General features: G+C 37.5%; 1 protein-coding gene across 6 annotated transcripts in view; it reads right to left on the bottom strand.

Annotated features, from left to right (window-relative positions):
* The window catches only part of TANC2 (tetratricopeptide repeat, ankyrin repeat and coiled-coil containing 2), a 487,927-nt gene that overhangs the window by 209,268 nt on the left and 252,150 nt on the right, over positions 1–26,509 (bottom strand). The gene's annotated exons all lie outside the window — the stretch shown is intronic.

Genomic DNA, 26,509 nt, shown 5'->3' with positions numbered 1-26,509 from the left:
TGTGAGGATTCTTTACTTATTCTGGATAGAACTCTTTTATGAGATAAGTGTTTGAAAAATTTTCTCTTCATCTATAATTTCCCTTTTCATTTTCTTTTTCTTTTTTTTTTTTTTTTTTTGAGATGGAGTCTCACTCTGTTGCCCAGGCTGGAGTGCAGTGGCATGATCTCGGCTCACTGCAACCTCTGCCTCCCAGGTTCAAGCAATTCTCCGATCTCAGCCTCCCGAGTAGCTGGGATTACAGGCACACATCACCACCACCACCATGCCTGGCTAATTTTTAAATTTTTTTTAGTAGAGACAGGGTTTTGCCATGTTGGCCAGGCTGGTCTTGAACTCCTGACCTCCTGCCTGCCTCGACCTCCCAAAGTGCCGAGATTACAGGCTTGAGCCACCGTGCCAGGCCCTTTTCATTTTCTTAATAACTTTTGAGGAGTAAATATTTTAAATTTTGGCAGTCAAACATCAGTTATTTTTCTTTTAGGGTTAATGATTGTGTTCAATTTAAAAAATTTTTGCCTAACACAAGGTTACTTAGGCTTATGTTAAATCTATTATTTTTTCTTGCAGTTTTATAATTTTAGCTCTTAGGTTTAAGTCTATGATCCACATTGAATTTTTGTATGTGGGGTAGGATAAAGACAGACTGTTTTTTCTTTTGTGTATGGATATGCAAATATTCTGATATATATATATATACATTTTATATATATAAATATACATATATATTTTTATATATTATATATTATATTATATATAATATAATATATATTTTATATTTTATATTATATATAATATAATATATATTTTATATTTTATATTATATATAATATAATATATATTTTATATTTATATTATATATAATATAATATATATTTTATATTTATATTATATATAATATATATTTTATATTTATATTATATATAATATATATTTTATATTTTATATATATTTATATCATATATAAATATATAAATAATATAATATTTATATATAAAATATATAATTATATTATATATATAATATTAATATTTGCTGAAAAACATAGCCTTTTCTCACTAAAATGCCTTGATTCCTTTGTCAAAAATGAGTTGCTAGTGTATGTGTGGGTCTATTTTTGGACTTTTTTTTTTTTTATGAAACGGAGTCTTGCTCTGTCACCCAGGTTGGAGTGCAATGGCACGATCTCGGCTCCCTGCAACCTCTGCCTCCTGGGTTCAAACGATTCTCCTGCCTCAGCCTCCTGAGTAGCTGGGATTACAGGCACGTGACACCATGCCCCACTAATTTTTGTATTTTTAGTAGAGGAGGGGTTTCACCATGTTGGCCAGGCTGGTCTCGAATGCCTGACCTCTGGTGATCCACCCGCCTCGACCTCCCACAGTGTTGGGATTACAGGTGTGAGCCACTGTGCTCAGCCTATTTTTGGACTCTTTATGTGGTTCCATTGTCCACCTTTACAGCAGTAACACATTGTTTTGAATTCTGCAGTTTTATAGTAAACCTCAAATCAGGTAGTATAAATCCTCCAACTTTGTTCTTTTTCAAAATTTGTTCTGGCTAATCTAACTCCATACAAATGATAATATCAGGTCGTTAATTTCTTTTTTTTTAAATTTTTGCTCTTATTTCTTCTGAAAAAAATGGATATATGTGCAGAACATGCAGGTTTGTTACATAGGTATACAGTGCTAGCTTGTTAATTTCTACTAAAAACCATGGTGGGCTGGGTGTGATAGCTCATGCCTGTAATCCCAGCACTCTGGGAGGCTGAGGTGGGTGGATCACCTAAGGTCAGGAGTTCGAGACCAACCTGACCAATATGGGGAAACCCCGTCTCTACTAAAAATACAAAAAATTAGCCGGGCATGGTGGCATGCGCTTGTAGTCCCAGCTACTCGGGAGGCTGAGACAGGAGAACTGTTTGAACCTGGGAGGTGGAGGGATTTTGTTTGGGATTGCATTGAATGTATAGACGAGGAATTGAAAAACTTTTTCTTAGGGAGCTATACAGTAAATGTTTTGGGCTTTGTGGGCCAGTAGGCAACATCCAGATTGTTACATATCTGGATGTTACAAATGTTACATATCTGGATGTTACAAATGTTACATATCTGGATGTTACAATAATTTATGTTACATATTATTATTTATATAATAATTTAAAATGTGACCATTTAAAAATATAGAAACCATTCTTAGCTTTCAGGAGACAAACAGGTGGGTAGCCAGATTTGGCCTGCCTGCCATGGTTTACCAACCCCTGGAATAGATCAATTTAGAAAGAATTGACATCTTAAGAGTATGGAGTACTGTGATCTTTGAACATGGTATATTTTCCCACATATCTTTGTTAATTTTGCTCAGCATGTTTTGCACTTTTCACTGTGCAGGTCATGTATTTTTTTAATTTATCTCTAATTATTTCACAATTTAGTGCTTTGTAAATGACCCTTTTATTTCAATTTCCATTTTTTTGTTGCTGGTACAGAGAAATACAATAGTTTTTCGCATATTGATCCTATACCTTGAGACTTTGCTAAACTTACTATTTTTTTTTTCTTTTTTGAGACGGAGTCTCGCTCTTGTCGCCCAGGCTGCAGTGAAGTGGCATGATCTTGGCTCACTGAAACCTCTGTCTCCTGGGTTCTAGCGATTCTCCTGTCTCAACCTCCCTAGTAGCTAGCATTACAGGCGTCTGCCACCATGCCCAGCTAATTTTTGCATTTTTAGTAGAAAGGAGGTTTCGCCATGTTGGCCAGGCTGGTCTCGAACTCCTGACTTCAGGCTATCCACCCGCCTCAGCCTCCCAAAGTACTGGGATTACAGGGGTGAGCCACCACATCCAGCTAACTCACTAGTTTCTAATAGTTATTTTTGGTAGATTTCTTAAACTTTATACACAGAGTATCATGTCTGGAAATAATGACAGTTCTACTTTTTCCTTTCTAATCTAGATGCCTTTTATTTACTTACTTTATTCATCTTATTTCACTGATTGAGACTGCCAACATAATACTGAATAAAAGTGATAGGTGTAGAAATCTGTCTTGTTCATGATTTTCAAGGGAAAGCATCCAGGTTTTTACCATTAAGTATGAATTAGATGTAGGTTTTTCATAGTTACCCTTTATCAAATTTAAAAATTTTTCATCCATTCCTACTTTAACTTTTTGTCAATTTTTTTTTCCCTCCTCTCTATGGGGTCTTGCTCTGTTACCCAGGCTGGAGTGCAGTGGCATGATCACAGCTCACTGCAGCCTCGTACTCCTGGGATCAAGCCTTCTGAGTAGCTAAGACTACAAGTGTGTACCATCACACCGGGCTAATTTCTAAAAACTTTTGTAGAGACAGGATCTCACTATGTTGCCCAGGCAACTCTCAAACTTCTGGCCTCAAGTGATCCTCCTACCTCGACCTCCCAAAGTGCTGGTATTACGGCGTGAGCCACCGTGCCTGACCAATGCTTTTTTTTTTTTTTTTTTTTTTTGTATTTATCAGATGATCACACAGTTTTTCTTTTTTAGTCTGTTATTAATGATTGACTACACTGATTGATTCGTGAATGTAGAAACCACCTCAATTCCTGGTACAAAACCCATTAGTAATGAGCCATTATCCTTTTTATATATTATTAGATTCAGTTTGTTAGAATTTTGTTGAGAATTCTGCATTCATGAGAGATAATTGGACTGTACTCTCCTGTTCATGTCATGTCTTTGTCTGGTTTGTTCTTAGGTTAATAATATTGGCCTCCTAGTTGTTCCTCTTTAACTTCCTGGAGGAGTCTGTGTAGAAATGGTATTACTTTTCCTTAAATATTTGGTTGAATTTACCTGTCAATGAATCTGGACCAAAAGTTTCCCTTATGGCAAAGTTTTAAACAACAAATTCAATACAGCTATTCAGGTTCTTTCTTATCAAGTAAGCTCTGATAGTTTATTTATTTCAATGAATTTGTCCATTTAATCTAAATTGTCAAATTTACTGACATTAAAATTGTTCACTTAAGTTTCTTCCCAGTGTAGAGAAAAAGAAAAATAAATTAAAAAAATAAAATTGTTTGTGACATTCCTTTAGTATTCTTTTAATGTCAGTGGGGCCTGTAATAATGTCCCTACCTCATCCTTAATAGCGGTAACTTGTATCTTCTTTTTTTGTCCTAGTCAGTACAGGAAGAGGTTTATTGATTTTACTGATTTTCTCAAAGAACCAGCTTTTAATTCATTGTTTTTCTCCACTGTTTTCTATTTAACTGATCTCTGCTCTGTATGATTTCCTACCTTCTGCTTACATTCGGTTGAACTTTTTATTTTTCTAGTTTAACTGGAAATTCAGTTCATTGATTTAAAAACTTGCTTTCTAAAAAAAGCTCTTAATGCTATAAATTTCCTCCTAAGCTCTTCTTTAGGTATATTCCACAAATTTTGATATGTTTTGTTTTCACTGATATTTAATTTAAAATATTGTTAAATTTCCACCTTCTTTTGACTGGAGCATTATTTAGAAATGTTATTTAATTTTCAAAGATTTGTGAAATTTCCTGATATTTTTCTATTACTGATTTCTAGTTTAATCACACTGTGGTCAGAGAACATTGTTTAGTTTTGAGTCCACTTAAGTTTACTGAGACTTGTTTTACGGACCAGAATATGGTCTGTCTTGGTGAACCTTCTAAAAAGGAATCCGTACTCTGCTGTTTTTGGGTGGACTATTGAACTATTTTTACTCACAACACTTCTGATACCATATGTGTGAGTTTTTGCTGCCACCCAACAATCAATTTGCCAACTATCTGGACACCAACTGGTGCCTTACGATTCATATGAATTCTAACACTAACTACCCAGAGTTAGCACAGACTCCACAGGTTAAGGGCTTACTTCCATAAGGCTGTCCTCACTTTGCACGCCAGCTGCAAGTCCCAGGTTGTCATCTGTATTTCTGACCAATTGGCTATAGAGTGGGGATTCACACAACCTCCTTGAGTTCAATAATTTGCTGGAATGGTTCACAGGATTCAGGAATGCACTTTACTTACTATTACTGTTTTATTATAAAGGGTACAACTCAGGAATAACCAAATGGAAGAGGGGCAGAGGGCAGGTATGAAAGTGTGTGGAGCTGGCCGGGCATGGTGGCTCAGGCCTGTAATCCCAGCACTTTGGGAGGCCGAGATGGGTGGATCACTTGAGGTCAGGAGTTCCAGACCAGCCTGGACAACATGGTGAAACCCCGTCTCTACTAAAAATACAAAAATTAGCTGGGTGTTATGGCATGTGCCTGTGATCCCAGCTACTCCAGAGGCTGAAGCACGAGAATCACTTAAACGCAGCAGGTGGAGGCTGCAGTGAGCAGAGATTGCACCATTGCACTCCAGCTTGGGCGACAGAGCAAGACCCTGTCTCAAAATAAAATAAAATAGGCCAGGAGCGGTGGCTCACGCCCGTAATCCCAGCACTTTGGGAGGCCAAGGCAGGCAGATCATGAGGTCAGGAGATTGAGACCATCATGGCTAACACGGTGAAACCCCGTCTCTACTACTCGGGAGGCTGAGGCAGGAGAATGGCATGAACCCAGGAGGTGGAGCTTGCAGTGAGCTGATACCACACCACTGAACGCCAGCCTGGGCAACAGAGAGAGACTCCGTCTCAGAAAAAAAATAATAATAATAAAATAAAAATAAAATAAAATAAAAGTGTGGCACCTCCATCCCTTTTCCTGGCATGCCTTTTCCAGTACCTTGGTGTGTTCATTAATCCAGAGGCTCTCTGAACCCCATCATTTAGGGTGTTTTTAAAATGGAGGTTTCACTACTTAGGCATGATTAAATAATTGGTCACTGTTGATTAACTCAATCTCTAGCCTCTCTTCCCTCCCTGGAAGTCTGGAGTGGGGCTAAAAGTGTAACCGTAGTCATCCCCTGGTCTTTCTGGTGACCATTCCCTATCCTGAAGCTATCTAGGGGCCTGCCAAGATGCTCCTATGACTCGGAAAATTCAAAGGTATTTAGGAACCCTGTGTCAGGAACCAGGGACAAAGACCAAATAGACATATTTTTTATTATCACATTGTTCAACAAAAGACGATTAGGTCAAGTTGGTTGATGGAATGGTTTAGATCCTCTATACGTTAACTGGTTCTCTACTTGTTCTATCGGCTACTGAGAGATGAATGCTGAAATCTGATTACGGATTTCTCTCATTTTGAAGTTCTGTTAGTTGCATAAACATTTAGGTTATTTCCTCTTGATAAACTGATCCATTCATCATTATGAAACGACTTTCAATTATACATCATTCCTGTTCCTAAATCTATTTTGGTATTTTTTGTTCTGAAATGGGTAGAGGGAAATAATGAGCATGCATTATGGTCTCTAGGACTACATGGAGCAGCAAGGACCTAAATCTTTGTTTACTAACCCTTTCTAAGGCTTTTTGGGAGGTTACAACTGACTACCACCTTGAAGGACATGATTTAGAATCCACCCGCTCAGGAAAGAATTGAGAGCATCATCACATCATCTTCCCAGGGTGAGACCAGATACTCAGAGGATACTACTGGATCAATGTGGTACAAGGGTTGGACTGTACTGGGTTTGGCACCTGCTATTCTCTGAACATTTGTGTCCCCCAGCAAATTCATGTGTTGAAACTAACAATCTCCAATGTGACAGTATTAAAGGTTCTGGCCTTTGGGGGTTGATTAGGTCCTCACAAATGGGATTAGTACCTGTATAAAACAGGCCTGAGGAAGCATGTCTGCCTCTTCAGCCATGTGAAGCCACAGCAAAGTCTTCAGCTACAAGGGATGAGCCCTCACCAGATATCAAATCTGCTGGTGCCTTGATCTTGGACTTCCCAGCCTCCAGAACTGTGAGTAATAAATATCAATTGCTTGTAAATTACCCAAGCTAAAATAATTTGTTATAGCCATTTGAATGGACTAAAGCAGAATCCTAGATATAGACACCTGCCAGTTGTTTGGCCAAAGTGGCCCTCACAACGATTTGAACAATTCTCATGGGTTGGAGTTAGGTCTGTGTTACTAATGCCTCTGGCTCCAGACTGAGGGGTTGGCTACAAGGGCTGCTCCGAGTCATTTGTGTTGATCCTGGGCACAAGTCAATCAATACCTTACCTCATGTGCATGCTATACAGTCTCTCTCCTCTGTCCCTGGACTTCCCTATTGTCACTGAGACATAAGATATAGTAGGGCTACTGGTTTTGTGCAATAGGAAGAATAAGGGAGATAATACTCACCAGGCTGTGACCAATACAGGAAGGGAGTTAGCAGAAAAATCCTCTTTGGAGTCTCCTTTCCACGGTTCAGAGACATGTGGTCTCTCACCTCTGCCAGCTCTGTAGTATCTTCCCTTACATTTTTTCTCTTTCCTTTCCTGTCTCACTCCCCCTTTCCTTCATGCTTGCTTCCCTGGCTTGTACTCTGTTAAAAAGGTCTTAACATATAAATTTTTGTCTCAGGCTCTGTTTTCTAAGAAATATATGCTAAGGCAGTCCTGGTGCTGAAAATGTTGGAAACCAGGGGCTAGATATTCTTAAAGCTAATTTAAATGTTCAAGTCATTATTAAGTTATCATATTATTTCCGCATGTTGCCAAAACTATTCATTTTAATGAAAACTTCATTTCATATATTCAGTCTTTCAGTAATAGCCCAATGGTTCTTAAACTTTTTGCCACCAAATACAATGTTGCACCTTCCCCAATGAGATTTGTATGAATTCCACAGCATGTTTTATAATTATTTATAAATGTATTCATTGATAGTAAATAGTTGTATATATTTATATTATGTGTCTGTATTGTTTAAACAAACGTATACTTACCCTGATTTCTGGAAGTTGTCTTATTAAAATATACTTAAGTCTTTTTCATTCAGTAAAATCTGACTGAAATATAATTTCATTTGGTCAGCTGGCTCTGTAATTCTTAGTTGGAAGCTTGGAGTTACATGGCTACATGGGTTGTACACTGAAAGCTAGAGAATGCAAGCTCCTGCTTCCCAGAGGACTTGTCTAAGTGTAAAGTGTCTGTTATTTAATTCCTCACCTTTTGTGGTGTTTTCTTTGTGTGTCCTAGCAGATGCTTCTGTCTTTAGGTACCATGTCACAGTTGGCTAAGATGTACTTGTCTCTGTGTATTCTAACCCTGGTATATATGCCAGAAACATAGCCCTTTTCTCTGACAGACCATGAGCACATACGGTAGGCTCCAAACACTGAAACATTACACTTGTAAAGGTCTGAGAGGGTAGTAATGGGTTTCACTATTTTCAATATTTCAAAGACTTTATAAATAATCACATATTTATTGGTGACTAGTTAACTACAACATCGAGCCTCTGTAAACTTAGCTAGAATTATATCAAGGGTGACAATATTAGTTACCTTATTTTGAACATAAGTGTTAGCAGATATATGTCTCATAAATTAAAAATGAGCAACTATTGAATAATGAATAGAGTAATGCTGACAAATTTGTTGAAAACATGAGATCTATCAATAAAAATGATGAAAGTAGTCCTGATAGGTGGTAGAAAGTTTTGAGTTAATTTGTGGCACAAAGACACAATTATTCATTGGTCTATGGACCTTATTTAAGTGCTACATTTTATAGTAAGAAGGGCTTTTAAAAGTAAAGAGGTTCACGCACGGTGGCTCATGCCTGTAATCCCAGCACTTTGAGAGGCTGAAGTGGGAGTATCGTTTGAGGCCAGGAGTTCAAAGACCAGCCTGGGAAATATAGTGAGACCCTGTTTCTATAAAATAATAAATAAATAGAATAAAAACAAAGAGCAGGAGGACATTCGATTTTCCTAATGTAAGCACTGATGTTACTTTGCACTTTTGTTGTATTATTTGCACAAACCAAACATATCTGTCATTACATGGCTCACTTGTCTTTCCACCTAGGTATTTCTTCAAGCACCATTCCTTCTGCTTGAAGGGACATATTTCTATAGCTATTTTTATGTATGGCAATATAGATGATATCCAATTATAGATACTCTAATAATATCAAAAGAACACAGGAAGACGCTCAGCAGGAATTATAAAAGTCGTCTTGCCAAAATTAATCATAGAGAACTTAAGAGAACAAAATTAGTCAATGGAGAATTCTAATCTTATTCAAAATCCAATAAAGTTTCATCTTGTACCCAACAGTCACTCTAAGCACTGCCAAAAAATGAATTTAAAAAATGCCAGGTGTTCTTAGCAAACTATCACAAGGACAGAAAACCAAACACCACATGTTCTCTCACTCATAGGTGGGAACTGAACAATGTGAACACTTGGACACAGGGTGGGGAACATCACACACTGGGGCCTGTTGTGGGGTGGGGGGCTGGAGAAGGGATAGCATTAGGAGAAATACCTAATGTAGATGACGAGTTAATGGGTGCAGCAAACCAACATGGCACATGTATACCTATGTAACAAACATGCATGTTGTGCACATGTACCCTAGAACTTAAAGTATAATAAAAGAAAACAAAACAAAACAACTACAACAAAATGCCAGGTGAGCTTTTCATTCCCTCCTCCCCCATCATTAAGCTTTCCTTCTTTTTATAGACATTTATTGAGCATCTACTATGCTACCACATGCCAGTCACTGGACTAAATGCTACAGATAAAAAATGAACATGGCAGTTTCTGCTAACAAGAATTTTTTTTTTAATTAGAAATACACATTTTATTTTGTGAAAATACAATTTTTTGTCTATACTAGAAGGACTATATCAACAACAAAGATAGCTCTCCATGAGACATCATGACTCTCTGAAAGATGCTTATTGTACAGATGACGTTTTTCTAAATTTACAGATTTTTTTCACCTTTAGTGTTTATGCCTGATATACATTTTATCCTATATTATCTTGCGTCTTTACTAGTTCGTTGGTGAAAGCAAAATGAATACACATTTCTCCCCATTTGGCAGACATTTTCTGAGGGTGTAAATTTAATAAAGTTATACTGAGAACTTCTTAACTACCTCCTATACACAAGATATGCACACACTGAGAGAATGGTGCAGATGTGTTAATTTCTGCTAACAAGAAATTAACAGTCAATGGGGGAAAAGTAGACTCAAAAAGTACGCATAATACCATGTGTTGCACAGGTATTACTGGGAAAGTGGAGTAACAATATGTACTGAATAGCAGTGGAAGTCCAGAGCTGAGGAAAGGTGGGAGGAGTAGTAGTGGTGGTGACAGAATACTTCTCAGCTGGATTTACGATAAAAGATTAGAGGAGATAATCTTTTATCTCCTCTAATGTTAGGAGAGAGGATATCATAATAAGAATGATCAATATGAACAAAATCACAGAAATGAAAAAAAAACTATTGCTGCTAGAACAATAAATCCAAGGCAAAAAGAAGTGGGAGAGAAGGCTGGGGAAACTGGCCATCACCAGATCATGAGGGCCTAGGTCAAAGGAAGCCTATGAATCTACAAAATGTAAATTCATTTACCTATAAGTCTTACAGGCAAATGAGAGCCAAAAGAGTGATATGGTCAGACTTTGTTTTCAAGAAGTTCACTTTATCTTTTAGGTAACCGGGAGTCAAATAAGTAATTGATTTTCAATTAATTTACTTTGGTTGCTGAGTGAAAAACAACAGAAAGAACAAGATGAAAAGCAGACAAAAAGATCTGTATTAATCTAAGTCTGAGATAATGAGGACCATCGAAGCAATGCTATGAAGGATGAAAATAAAATACAGGGATGAGAAATATGAGAGGGAGGAGGCAAGGGCTCCTCTCAGGTATCTGTCTTAGGTTCCTGGGTAGGTAGGGATGCCATTATAAAAGGATATTTTGGATAACTTTATGCTAAAAAATTTTTAAAAGATTAAAAAAAAACTACAAGGAAACTGATTCAAGAAGAAAAAGAAAACCTAAAATGTTCTATAGTATTAAACATAATACATAGAAATAGTAGTTAAAATTGAAATTTGCATTTATTGCATGAAGACAGTGCCCTGATTATTTTAAGAGCAAATCTGACTAAATATTCAAGAAACAGATAATTCCAATCTTCCACAAACTATTTCAGATAGAAAAAAAGGTTACTCTTCATCACATTGTGTTGCTCTATGTTATTTACTCAAAATGTTTAGTTATTTAATAATTACATCCCTATAAAGACTTCTTATATAAACCACAATTTAGATATTATGCTAAATCCCGAGAGCAAATAAAAAGTAGGAGACATAAATCTTGACATTAAGAAGCTTACATAAAGAAAATAAATATATAACTATAAGTAACTATACTGGTTATTGGCAGTGAGTCTCATAAGTGTAGAGGAGGGAGGTAGATAGTGCAGAAATCCAGAGAAGGGAGGGATAATCAGAGTTTGCTTCATGAAGAAAGCAAGATTTGGTTTGTGTGATTATTCCTGGACATGTGTCCATGATGAAAAGAATGCAATAAACAGAGAAATTGTGGAACCAAAAATCAGAGCTCAAAATATGAAATAGGAGTCAAGGAACAGAGACAGTCATCCCAGCAGGGAAAGCAGATGGTAACAACTGAGAAAGATGACAATAGAAAGGCTGAGAGTCAGCCTTGGGGACTATTTATATTTGGATGAGCTCAATCTATTTTATAAGGCTAACATAATCCTTGATAGCAAAACCTGACAATTGCAGAACCAGAGAGGAGAATTTCAAGCAAATCTCATTCATGGATATAGATTCAAAAATCCTAAACAAGGTGTTAGAAAATAAGTTGATTTATTTAAAATGTATCATAACTACACGTGGTTCTAGGAATGCAAAATCAGGTTAACATTTGAAAAATTAATGTGGTTTACACCATTGAGAGAATAAAGGAGAAAAACTATTTCATCACCTCAACAGATATTTGTAAAAACATTTGAAAAAATTAATATTCATTTATAGTTAAAAATACATAACAAACTGGAAATAAACATTTTAAAAACCTGATAATGATGTCTACAAACATCTACAGGAACATAATACTTAATAGCGAAATACTGAAAGCATCCCTTTGGGCTGAGAGCGGTGGCTCACGCCTGTAATCCCAGCACTTTGGGAGGCCAAGGTGGGTGGATCACGAGGTCAGGAGTTTGAGACCAGCCTGGCCAACATAGGGAAACCCTGTCTCTACTAAAAAAACAAAAAATTAGCCAGGCGTGGTGGCACGCGCCTGTAATCCCAGCCACTTGGGAGGCTGAGGCAGGAGAATCACTTGAACTCAGGAGGTGGAGGTTGCAGTGAGCCGAGATTGCACCACTGTACTCCAGCCCAGGCAACAGTGTGAGACTCCATCTCAAAACAAACAAACAAACAAACAAACAAAACAAAAAAACAAGCATTCCTTTAAAAATCAGTTACAAGATAAAGATGACTGCTTCCATCACTATAATTCAATGTGCCAGAGAATTAGCTGGTACAACAAGGGAAAAAAAAAAGTGTGGCCGGGTGTAGTGGCTCATGCCTGTAATACCAGCACTTTTGGAGGCTGAGGCGGGTGGACTGCTTGAGCCCAGGAGTTCAAGACCGCCTCGGCAATATGTTAAAATCCTGTCTCTACAAAAAAAATACAAAAATTAGCTGGGTGTGGTGGCATGCGCCTGTAGTCCCAGATGCTCAGCAGGCCGAAGAGGGAGGATCACTTCAGTGGGAGTTTGAGGTGGAGGTTGCAGTGAGCTAAGATTGCAACACTGCACTCCAGCCTGGGAAACAGAGAGACTCTGTTTCAAAAAAATTGAAAAAAAAAACTTAGGAAGAAAGAAATCAATCAATAAATAATACATGATATAAGGATAGGTAAGGAAAACATAAAAATGTCATTATTTGCAAACAATATGGTTGTATATGTAGAAAACCACAAAAAAACTATACATTATTTAATAAGAGAATTTGCTACAGTGCTGAATACAATATACAAATCTGTACATATTTCTATGCAACAGGTAAGAAGTATAATGAAAAAGACATAACACTGACAAACGCATAAAAATATAAAGCATCTAGGAAAAAAGATCTTTGAAAGGATATACCAGACCTTATTGAAAAATTAGAACATTTTATTTAAAGATATTAAAGAAGCTCTAAACGAAAGAGATAAAAAATATATTCCTGGATTAGAAGATTTAATATTGGAAACAGTTGTAAATTCATCACTCATTGATCTATGGTTTCAATGCAATTCTAATAAAAATCTCAAAAGGGGTTCTTCATGAATTTGGCAAATTGATTCTTAAATTTGGGAGAAGAAAGGGTACAGAACAGCCAAGAATCCTTGAGATGATGATCAAGTTAGGGGACTTTGTTTACCAAGGATCAAGACTTATAGCGGTTGTAATTAAGACAGTACAATATTGTTATAAGGAGAGACTGATTTACCAATGGATTGAATAAAAGCTCAGAAAAAGACCTAGACATTTATGGAAATTTGCTTTTGGCAGCAATACACTGCATGTGAACATGGTAATGTAACTAGTTATTTGTACAGAAAAACATAAATTTGTACTCTTGTACCAATTCTAGGTGATTTTAAGGACTTAAATGACAAAGCAAAGTTTCACAAAAATATAAAATACAAAAGAAAAAATAAAAAAACTTGACTACATTAAAATTAAGGCTTCCTATTAAAAAATAAAGATTTCCTTCAAATCTGTAAGGAAAAGACAAATCACATTAGGAAATGAGCAAAAACTTGAACAGGCATTTCACAAAAGAGGAAACCTAATTGGCTAATAAACATGTGAAAAGATTGTTTAACCTCATCAGTAATCAAGAAAACACAAATTAATATCACAATTAGATAACTTTCATATCATCCAATTGGCAAAATGAAGCCTGACAATATCAAACATGGGAAAGATCTATAGCAAATGGAACATTTTACAGTATATTGCTAGTGGCAGTATAAACTAGTATAGTTTCATAAAAGATGAAATTATTTTATAAAGTTGAGACACATTTCTAATAACCTGACAATTTCACTTCTAACATTCTGAATCATACATATGACTAACGACACAAGCGCCAAGAATAATCACAGCAGCACTATTTGCAAGAGCAAAAATCTGGAAACAACTCAACTTTTCATCAACAGAATGAATAAACAAATGTGCTATATTCATACAGTAGACTATGACATGGCAATAAAAACAAGCAGACTAAAATGCAACAACATGAATGTATCTGAGGTACATAACACTAAGCACAAAAGAAATTTGTTGGTGAGCGTGGTGGCTCATGCCTGTAATCCCAGCACTTCGGGAGGCTGAGGCGGGCGGATCACGAGGTCAGGAGATCGAGACTATCCTGGCTAACACAGTGAAATCCTGTCTCTACTAAAAATAAAAAAATTAGCTGGGCGTGGTGGCGGGTGCCTGTAGTCCCAGTTACTCGGGAGGCTGAAGCAGGAGAATGGCATGAACCCGGGAGGTGGAGCTTGCAGTGAGCCGAGACTGCACAACTGCACTCCAGCCTGGGCGAAGGTGCGAGACTCCGTCTCAAAAAAAAAAAAAAAAAAAGAAAGAAATTTGCATAAATATGCTTTCAGGTATATGAAATTGAAAACATGAGATCTAAATAATAAATTATTTAGGGATACAAATGTGGCAAAATCATGAAAGAAAGTACTGGAATGAGAATCACAAAATTCAGATGACCTCTCAGGGTAGGGTATGAATAGAGAAATGGGAAGAGATACAGAAGAGGGCTTTAGCATATAATACAGGTCATTTTTGTTATAGGGTAAGAGAGGTAGTCAGGTATTTGCTATATTCTTATTGTCTATACCATACACATATTAATAAGTATTCTTTTAAAAATGTTTTACTGTGGTAAAATATACACGACATAAAATTATTTTAGCCATTTTTAAGTGTATAATTCAGGGGCACTAAGTATATTCACAATGTTGTACAAACATCAACATTATCCATCTCTAGAACTTTTCTTCATCCCCAACTGAAATTCTGTATCCATTAAACAATAACTTTCCATTTCCACATCCCACCAACTCCCCATGCCGCTGCAGCCCTACTCAGTATTCTCTATTCTACTTTTTGTCTCTATGATTTAGCTATTCTGGTATTCCATTTATGTGAGTGGAATCATATATATCATACAATCCTTTTGTGTCTTGCTTAACTCAGCATAACATTTTCAAAGTTCATCCATGTTGTAGCATACATCAGAATTTCATTTCTTAAGGTGAATAATATTTCATTGCATGTATATATCACATTTTGTTTGTCCAGTCATCTGTCCATATTCATTTGTATTATTTCCACTTTTTGGCCGTTGTGAAAATGCCACTATGAACATCAGCATACAAGTATCTGTCCAAATTCTTGCTTTCAATCCTTTCAGGTATATACCTAGAAGAGAAATTGCTGGATCATATGGCAATTCTATGTTGAACTTTTTGAAGAACTGCCATACTCTTTTCCACAGCAGCTGCATCATTTACATTCCCAGCAGCAATGTATGAGAGTTCCAATTTCTCCACATCCTTGCCAACATTTGTTATGTTCCACTTTCTTTTTATAATCATCATCCTAATGGGTATAAAGTAGTATTTTATTGTGGTTTTGGTTTGCATTTCCCTAACGACTAGTGATGTTGAATATCTTTTCATGTGTCTATTGGCCATTTGAATATCTTCTCTGGAGAAATGTCTATGTAAGTCTTTTTCCCATTTTTGAATTGGTTTGTTGTTGTTGTTGAGTTGTAGGGGTTCTTTATATATTTTGGATATTAATCCCTTATCAGATACATTATTTCCAATATCTGTGGGTTGTCTTTTTGCTCTCTTTTTTTTCTTTTTGAGATGAAGTCTTGCTCTGTCACTCAGGTTGGAGTGTAGTGGTGTGACCTCAGCTCACTGCAACCTCTGCTTCCCGGATTCAAGTGATTCTTCTGCCTCCTGAGTAGGTGGGATTATAGGCTTGTGCCACCATGCCTAATTTTTATATTTTTAGTAGAGATGGGGGGTCTCGCTATGTTGGCCAGGCTGGTCTTGAACTCCTGAGCTCAGGTGATCCACCTGCCTCAGCCCCCCAAAGTTGTGTAACCTGTCCCAAAGTTACAGGTGTGAATCACAGTGCCCGGCCTTTTTGCTCTCTTGACAGTATCATTCGATGCACAAAAGTTTTAAATTTATGTCAAGTCCAATGTATTATTTTCTTCTGTTGGTTCATATCCAAGGAATCAATACCAAATGCAATGTCCAAAGATTTCCTCCTATGTTCTCTATTCCTCTCCTATATCCAATCCATGAATACAGGATGTCTTTCTATTTAAGTCTTATAAATTTCTTCTGCAATGTTTTGTAGTTTTCAGTGTATGAGGTTTTTGGTTTTTTTTGTTTTTGTTTTTGTTTTTTACCTCCTTGGTTAAATTTTGAGTAGTTTTACAGTTTTTAACTACTATGTTTAGGTCTTTAATCCATTTTAATTTTTGTATATGGTAGATGGTAAATGACCAACTTCATTCTTTTGCATGTCAATATTCAATTTTCCTAATACTAATTGTTGAAAAGACTGTCCATGCCACATGGTCTTAGGACCCTTGTAAAAAACCATTTGACCATATATGCAAGAGTTTATTTCTGGTCTCTTTATTTTCATTTATTTATTTTTGAGACAGGGTCTTGCTCAGTTGCCCAGGCTGGAGTGCAGTGGCTTGATCTCAGCTCACCGCAACCTCTGCCTCCCAGGTTCAAGTGATTCTCCTGCCTCAGCCTCCCCAGTAGCTGGAATTACAGGCTCCTGCTACCACGCCTGGCTACTTTTTGTATTTCTAGTGGAGATGGGGTTTCACCATGTTGGCCAGGCTGGTCTCAAATTCCTGACCTCAACTGATCCATCTGCCTTGGCTTCTCAAAGTGCTGGGATTACAGGCATGAGCCACTGCACCTGGCCCCCTATTTCTGGTCTCTTTATACTGCTTTGATTACTGTAGCTTTGTAATAAGTTTTGAAATCAGGAAATGTGAGTCCTCCAATGTTGCTCTTTTTCAAGATTGTTTTGGCTATTTAGGGTCCTTTAAGATTTCATATGACTTTTAGGATGAGTCTTTCTTTCTTTCTTCTTTAGGATGAGTCTTTCTTTCTTTTTTTTTTTTTTTGTTTTTTTTAGAAACAGAGTGTCGCTAGGTTTTCCAGGCTGGACTTGAACTCCTGGCTCAAATGATCCTCCTGCCTCAGCCTCCCAAGGAGCTGGGACTACAAGTTCACGCCACTATTCCCAGCTGGATGTTTCTATTTCTGCAAAGACTACTGTTGGTATTGTGATAGAGATTGATTTGAATCTGTAGATTGCTTTGACAAACATTATCTTAACAACAGTAAGTCTTCCAATCCATGAAGACAGGATATCTTTCCATCTAAGTCTTAAAATTTCTTCTGCAATGTTTTGCAGTTTTCAATGTAGAATTTTTTTTTTTGCCTCCTTGGTTAAATTTATTCCTATTTTATTCTTTGTGATGCCACTGCAATGAAATTGTTTCCTTATTTTTCTTTTTGGATTTTTCATCTTTAGGATATAGAAATAAAACTTGTTTTGGTGTTGATTTTGTATCCTGCAACTTTGCTGTAAAAATATTTTTATTTACTCAGTATTTATTTAAAATGAATGAATCCACACACTGATGTGCATTTATGTAAGTTAGAGATACACTTTGCAGTCACAGCATTAACATCTGCCACAACTTCTAAACAAATAAATATGTATTTTTATATCTACAGAAGGAAGCCAAATGTAGGGAAAATATTTACTTTTATTCTTTAATCATCTTCATTTTCCTTTGTCTTCTCAACTTTTGTCATTTGTTGACCAACCTTTCCGCACCCCTTCCTTGGAACATGTGTCTCCCTTGGCTTTGGTGGCACTGCACTGCCCCAAGTTTTCTCCTATTCATCTGACTACTTTTTTTTTGGTGTCCACTGGCTCATTCTTCTCCCACTTCCAATTCCCTGCTCTTTGAATGTGCTCTAAGATTTTGTGCTCAGTCCTCTGTTTTCTTCTCTTTGCATTTGCCTTCTTTAGATTATTCTTTTCCCAAAACTTTACCTATTTCCATTTGAATGACTCCCTTAACAAGTATACAATAGGCAGTGAGCATATGAAGAGCTGCAGAACCTCTACACTAATCAAAGAAATGCATATTAAAGGGGTGGAGTCAAGATGGCCGAATAGGAACAGCTCCCGTCTACAGCTCCCAGCGTGAGCGACGCAGAAGATGGGTGATTTCTGCATTTCCATCTGAGGTACCGGGTTCATCTCACTAGGGAGTGCCAGACAGTGGGCACAGGTCAGTGGGTGCGCACACCGTGCGCAAGCCGAGGAAGGGCGAGGCATTGCCTCACTCGGGAAGCACAAGGGGTCAGGGAGTTCCCTTTCCTAGTCAAAGAAAGGGGTGACAGACGGCACCTGGAAAATCGGGTCACTCCCACCCGAATACTGCGCTTTTCCGACGGGCTTAAAAAACGGCACACCAGGAGATTAATATCCCGCACCTAGCTCAGAGGGTCCTACGCCCACGGAGTCTCGCTGATTGCTAGCACAGCAGTCTGAGATCAAACTGCAAGGCGGCAGCGAGGCTGGGGGAGGGGCGCCCGCCATTGCCCAGGCTTGCTTAGGTAAACAAAGCAGCTGGGAAGCTCGAACTGGGTGGAGCCCACCACAGCTCAAGGAGGCCTGCCTGCCTCTGTAGGCTCCACCTCTGGGGGCAGGGCACAGACGAACAAAAAGAAAACAGTAACCTCTGCAGACTTAAATGTCCCTGTCTGACAGCTTTGAAGAGAGCAGTGCTTCTCCCAGCACGCAGCTGGAGATCTGAGAACGGGCAGACTGCCTCCTCAAGTGGGTCCCTGACCCCTGACCCCCGAGCAGCCTAACTGGGAGGCACCCCTCAGCAGGGGCAGACTGACACCTCACACGGCCGGCCGGATACTCCAACAGACCTGCAGCTGAGGGTCCTGTCTGTTAGAAGGAAAACTAACAAACAGAAAGGACATCCACACCAAAAACCCATCTGTACATCACCATCATCAAAGACCAAAAGTAGATAAAACCACAAAGATGGGGAAAAAACAGAGCAGAAAAACTGGAAACTCTAAAAAGCAGAACACCTCTCCTCCTCCAAAGGAACGCAGTTCCTCACCAGCAACGGATCAAAGCTGGACGGAGAATGACTTTGACGAGCTGAGAGAAGAAGGCTTCAGACGATCAAATTACTCCGAGCTACGGGAGGATATTCAAACCAAAGGCAAAGAGTTGAAAACTTTGAAAAAAATTTAGAAGAATGTATAACTAGAATAACCAATACAGAGAAGTGCTTAAAGGAGCTGATGGAGCTGAAAACCAAGGCTCGAGAACTACGTGAAGAATGCAGAAGCCTCAGGAGCTGATGCGATCAAATGGAAGAAAGGGTATCAGCAATGGAAGATGAAATGAATGAAATGAAGCGAGAAGGGAAGTTTAGAGAAAAAAGAATAAAAAGAAACGAGCAAAGCCTCCAAGAAATATGGGACTATGTGAAAAGACCAAATCTACGTCTGATTGGTGTACCTGAAAGTGACAGGGAGAATGGAACCAAGTTGGAAAACACTCTGCAGGATATTATCCAGGAGAACTTCCCCAATCTAGCAAGGCAGGCCAACATTCACGTTCAGGAAATACAGAGAACGCCACAAAAATACTCTTCGAGAAGAGCAACTCCAAGACACATAATTGTGAGATTCACCAAAGTTGAAATGAAGGAAAAAGTGTTAAGGGCAGCCAGAGAGAAAGGTCGGGTTACCCTCAAAGGGAAGCCCATCAGACTAACAGCGGATCTCTCAGCAGAAACTCTACAAGCCAGAAGAGAGTGGGGGCCAATATTCAACATTCTTAAAGAAAAGAATTTTCAACCCAGAATTTCATATCCAGCCAAACTAAGCTTCATAAGTGAAGGAGAAATAAAATACTTTACAGACAAGCAAATGCTGAGACATTTTGTCACCACCAGGCCTGCCCTAAAAGAGCTCCTGAACGAAGCGCTAAACATGGAAAGGAACAACCGGTACCAGCCACTGCAAAATCATGCCAAAATGTAAAGACCATCGAGGCTAGAAGAGACTGCATCAACTAACAAGCAAAATAACCAGCTAACATCATAATGACAGGATCAAATTCACACATAACAATATTAACTTTAAATGTAAATGGACTAAATGCTCCAACTAAAAGACATAGACTGGCAAATTGGATAGAGTCAAGACCCATCAGTGTGCTGTATTCAGGAAACCCATCTCACGTGCAGAGACACACATAGGCTCAAAATAAAAGGATGGAGGAAGATCTACCAAGCAAATGGAAAACAAAAAAAGGCAGGGGTTGCAATCCTAGTCTCTGATAAAACAGACTTTAAACCAACAAAGATCAAAAGAGACAAAGAAGGCCATTACATAATGGTAAAGGGATCAATTCAACAAGAAGAGCTAACTATCCTAAATATATATGCACCCAATACAAGAGCACCCAGATTCATAAAGCAAGTCCTGAGTGACCTACAAAGAGACTTAGACTCCCACACATTAATAATGGGAGACTTTAACACCCCACTGTCAACATTAGACAGATCAACGAGACAGAAAGTCAACAAGGATACCCAGGAATTGAACTCAGCTCTGCACCAAGTGGACCTAATAGACATCTACAGAACTCTCCACCCCAAATCAACAGAATATACATTTTTTTCAGCACTACACCACACCTATTCCAAAATTGACCACATACTTGGAAGTAAAGCTCTCCTCAGTAAATGTAAAAGAACAGAAATGATAACAAACTATCTCTCAGATCACAGTGCAATCAAGCTAGAACTCAGGATTAAGAATCTCACTCAAAACCACTCAACTACATGGAAACTGAACAACCTGCTCCTGAATGACTACTGGGTACATAACGAAATGAAGGCAGAAATAAAGATGTTCTTTGAAACCAACGAGAACCAAGACACAACATACCAGAATCTCTGGGATGCATTCAAAGCAGTGTTTAGAGGGAAATTTATAGCACTAAATGCCCACAAGAGAAAGCAGGAAAGATCCAAAATTGACACCCTAACATCACAATTAAAAGAACTAGAAAAGCAAGAGCAAACACATTCAAAAGCTAGCAGAAGGCAAGAAATAACTAAAATCAGAGCAGAACTGAAGGAAATAGAGACACAAAAAACCCTTCAAAAAATTCATCAATCCAGGAGCTGGTTTTTTGAAAGGATCAACAAAATTGATAGACTGCTAGCAAGATTACTAAAGAAGAAAAGAGAGAAGAATCAAATAGATGCAATAAAAAATGATAAAGGGGATATCACCACCGATCCCACGGAAATACAAACTACCATCAGAGAATACTACAAACACCTCTACGCAAATAAACTAGAAAATCTAGAAGAAATGGATAAATTCCTCGACACATACACTCTGCCAAGACTAAACCAGGAAGAAGTTGAATCTCTGAATAGACCAATAACAGGAGCTGAAATTGTGGCAATAATCAATAGCTTACCAACCAAAAAAAGTCCAGGACCAGATGGATTCACAGCCGAATTCTACCAGAGGTACAAGGAGGAACTGGTACCATTCCTTCTGAAACTATTCCAATCAATAGAAAAAGAGGGAATCCTCCCTAACTCATTTTATGAGGCCAGCATCATCCTGATACCAAAGTTGGGCAGAGACACAACCAAAAAAGAGAATTTTAGACCAATATCCTTGATGAACATTGATGCAAAAATCCTCAATAAAATACTGGCAAACCAAATCCAGCAGCACATCAAAAAGCTTATCCACCATGATCAAGTGGGCTTCATCCCTGGGATGCAAGGCTGGCTCAATATATGCAAATCAATAAATGTAATCCAGCATATAAACAGAACCAAAGACAAAAACCACATGATTATCTCAACAGATGCAGAAAAGGCTTTTGACAAAATTCAACAACCCTTCATGCTAAAAACTCTCAATAAATTAGGTATTGATGGGACGTATCTCAAAATAATAAGAGCTATCTATGACAAACCCACAGCCAATATCATACTGAATGGGCAAAAACTGGAAACATTCCCTTTGAAAAACTGGCACAAGACAGGGATGCCTTCTCTCACCACTCCTATTCAACATAGTGTTGGAAGTTCTGGCCAGGGCAATTAGGCAGGAGAAGGAAATAAAGGGTATTCAATTAGGAAAAGAGGAAGTCAAATTGTCCCTGTTTGCAGACGACATGATTGTATATCTAGAAAACCCCATTGTCTCAGCCCAAAATCTCCTTAAGCTGATAAGCAACTTCAGCAAAATCTCAGGATACAAAATCAATGTACAAAAATCACAAGCATTCTTATACACCAATAACAGACAAACAGCCAAATCATGAGTGAACTCCCATTCACAATTGCTTCAAAGAGAATAAAATACCTAGGAATCCAACTTACAAGGAATGTGAAGGACCTCTTCAAGGAGAACTACAAACCACTGCTCAAGGAAATAAAAGAGGATACAAACAAATGGAAGAACATTCCATGCTCATGGGTAGGAAGAATCAATATTGTGAAAATGGCCATACTGCCCAAGGTAATTTACAGATTCAATGCCGTCCCCATCAAGCTACCAATGACTTTCTTCACAGAATTGGAAAAAACTACTTCAAAGTTCATATGGAACCAAAAAAGAGCCTGCATCGCCAAGTCAATCCTAAGCCAAAAGAACAAAGCTGGAGGCATCACACTACCTGACTTCAAACTATACTACAAGGCTACAGTAACCAAAACAGCATGGTACTGGTACCAAAACAGAGATATAGATCAATGGAACAGAACAGAGGCCTCAGAAATAACGCCGCATATCTACAACTATCTGATCTTTGACAAACCTGAGAAAAACAAGCAATGGGGAAAGGATTCCCTATTTAATAAATGGTGCTGGGAAAACTGGATAGCCATATGTAGAAAGCTGAAACTGGATCCCTTCCTTACACCTTATACAAAAATCAATTCAAGATGGATTAAAGACTTAAACGTTAGACCTAAAACCATAAAAACCCTAGAAGAAAACCTAGGCATTACCATTCAGGACATAGGCATGGGCAAGGACTTCATGTCTAAAACACCAAAAGCAATGGCAACAAAAGCCAAAATTGACAAATGGGATCTAATTAAACTCAAGAGCTTCTGCACAGCAAAAGAAACTACCATCAGAGTGAACAGGCAACCTACAAAATGGGAGAAAATTTTCGCAACCTACTCATCTGACAAAGGGCTAATATCCGAATCTACAATGAACTCAAACAAATTTACAAGAAAAAAACAAACAACCCCATCAAAAAGTGGGCGAAGGACATGAACAGACACTTCTCAAAAGAAGACATTTATGCAGCCAAAAGACACATGAAAAAATGCTCATCATCACTGGCCATCAGATAAATGCAAATCAAAACCACAATGAGATACCATCTCACACCAGTTAGAATGGCAATCATTAAAAAGTCAGGAAACAACAGGTGCTGGAGAGGATGTGGAGAAATAGGAACACTTTTACACTGTTGGTAGGACTGTAAACTAGTTCAACCCTTGTGGGAGTCAGTGTGGCGATTCCTCAGGGATCTAGAACTAGAAATTCCATTTGACCCAGCCATCCCATTACTGGGTATATACCCAAAGGACTATAAATCATGCTGCTATAAAGACACATGCACACGTATGTTTATTGCGGCATTATTCACAATAGCAAAGACTTGGAACCAACCCAAATGTCCAACAATGATAGACTGGATTAAGAAAATGTGGCACATATACACCATGGAATACTATGCAGCCATAAAAAATGATGAGTTCATGTCCTTTGTAGGGACATGGATGAAATTGGAAATCATCATTCTCAGTAAACTATCGCAAGGACAAAAAACCAAACACCGCATGTTCTCATTCATAGATGGGACCTGAACAATGAGAACACATGGACACAGGAAGGGGAACATCACACTCTGGGGACTGTTGTGGGGTGGGGGGAGGGGGGAGGGATGGCACTGGGAGATATACCTAATGCTAGATGACGAGTTAGTGGGTGCAGTGCACCAGCATGGCACATGTATACATATGTAACTCAACTGCACATTGCGCACATGTACCCTAAAACCTAAAGTATAATAATAATAAATTTTTTAAAAAAAGAAAACAATCTAATTATACCCTTTTAGCTATTTTAAAATACACAGTAAACTATTAGAAAAAAAAAAGAAATGCATATTAAAATGAGACAATTTTATAACCATCAGATTTACTAAAATCAGAAAGTCAGATGACACAGGTCTATAATCGCATATATGAAACTCTGAAGATGTGTTTCAAAATACAGAATGTCTCACATTTTAAAAAAGTAAAAAGGCACAGATACTGTATATGGCATAGGGAATAGTATCCTGTAACCAAGTATATTAACATTTCTACAATAAAATGTATAGATATTCATATTTAGTAGGATAAAGACTGTAAGTATCCTCATCTTAGCTCAGGTAAGATTTTACAGCCAAATGAATTTGATGTAAATTTATATTTTAAAAAACTTAATGGTTTTAAGAGTTTTCGGATTTTAGAACTGGGCTAGGTAGTGTCAACAAAGAACGAGAAAAGGAAAAAGAAGCTTTACATACTGCTGATGAGAATGTGAATTACTGTAACTATTCTGGATAATAATCTGGGAGTACTTCATGAAGTTAAATAATCATATGCCCCATGACTCGGTAATTCCAGTCCTAGGTATAAAGTCCAGAAAAGGTTTGTACAAATGGTAGAGGAGTTGGAAGTAACCTGAGTGTTCGCAAGTAAAATGTGAAGAATATTTACATCATCAGAAGCAAGAAATTTGGTGTTCATATAGATTTTAAAAAGCAGAATAAGATCTGTATTAACATGCCACTTTATAAATTAAAATCACAAACATACACAAAAAACAACATATAACATTCAAGGACACATTAATATTCAAGGACATATAAATATAATAGTAAGGCTGCAATTAAATGGGATTGAGGATAAAGGGAAAAGTAATAAACTGAGAGGAGCTTTGTACAGACCAATCTGTATATACTGAGGAGTATTATTAATTCAGCTCTCTGCACCTGGGGCCCAGAGCGAGAGAGGAAAAAACATAATCACTTTTGTCTACCTATGTATAAATATAAACCCATACATTCACATGTGCAATATCATAGATGATGGAACACATTCATTCCCCATTTATGCTCTGCTCCTAAATACTTAATTGGGGTTGGCATATACTATAATTTTGGGGGTCTGAAGAGAAACCTAGCCATAAATAACTTTTAATTAAAATTATTCTTATTACCACCTATGTTCTTTCCTCTTCTTTATTCTATATAAAGCTGCTGGAGACTATGATACTGTCATCATCTGGTTGTTAGGTAGAAAAGGAATACCCAGAAATGCCATTTATGTTTTGGACAGAAGCCCAATTTCCATTTTATCTTCTCACAGAGTATATAGCTTTATACTATTTTCAAATTCTTATCTCTGACTAGAAGATGTACACAGACTTATTTGTCAAAAGGAGTCTACTGGTAACTCCATTATTAAAGGAAATGCAATTTTTTTTTTAGCATTTTGTAAATGCCAATGGTATAGAATAATGTTCAATGTCTGAATCATTATACAACTTGATAACCATAAAAACTGAGAAACTCCAGCAGTATGTTCTTCCCCTGTTCTTCTTATCTCCATACCTAACTATAAGAAGAGCATTAGAACAGTGTCCCAAAGAGAAATCACAATACTTTAATATTTTCTAGTTGTCAAAATGCATTAATAGGAACTATTACTCTAGAAAGATCACTAAAAATTTTGAATATGATGAAAGATTTCCTGAGCTAGAAATATCCTATATGATTTTCATAGCAAGAGGTGTTGAATCATAACAGTACATATAAATGATGATGGCCTATCTCCTGAACATGAATGAGCCTCCAACAGTCCACGTCTGGCTCTGATGAAATGTTTACCTAGAGTCCACTGGAGATAATAAATTACATAATGTCCCATCAGCATTGCCTTTATCAGAGTGGTTTTAGTTTCTGCTGCAAACTGCTAATTGGGTTGAAGATTATTTAGATATATTTCTAGGACTAAGTAGTCAACTAGGATCTTTGGTAAAAAAAAAAAAAAAAAAAAAAGGTATTAGAAAATTCACAAGGGAAAAACGAAATAGAAAATTTCTTTGCTTGAATACTTCTAAGTTTCAAGTTCTCTTTATGCCCAAGCTTGCCATAAAAATGTATTCGTATAAGGTTTCAAATCATAAGCAAAGAAATACCATTTTTCTACTTTGCAGAAGGTAAAAAACAGGGCTGTCTTATTGACAAGAAGAAAAACAAAGTCTAAAGGGGCTCCCAAAACTAATTAAATAACTAATATATGGTTTGCACAAATAGACCCAG

The sequence above is a fragment of the Pongo pygmaeus genome, chromosome 19 (genome assembly GCF_028885625.2).
Source record: "Pongo pygmaeus isolate AG05252 chromosome 19, NHGRI_mPonPyg2-v2.0_pri, whole genome shotgun sequence".
Classification (NCBI taxonomy): Eukaryota; Metazoa; Chordata; class Mammalia; order Primates; family Hominidae; genus Pongo; species Pongo pygmaeus.
The sequence above is the reverse complement of the archived record's forward strand: the minus strand, read 5'-3'. Positions and strand labels throughout refer to the sequence as shown.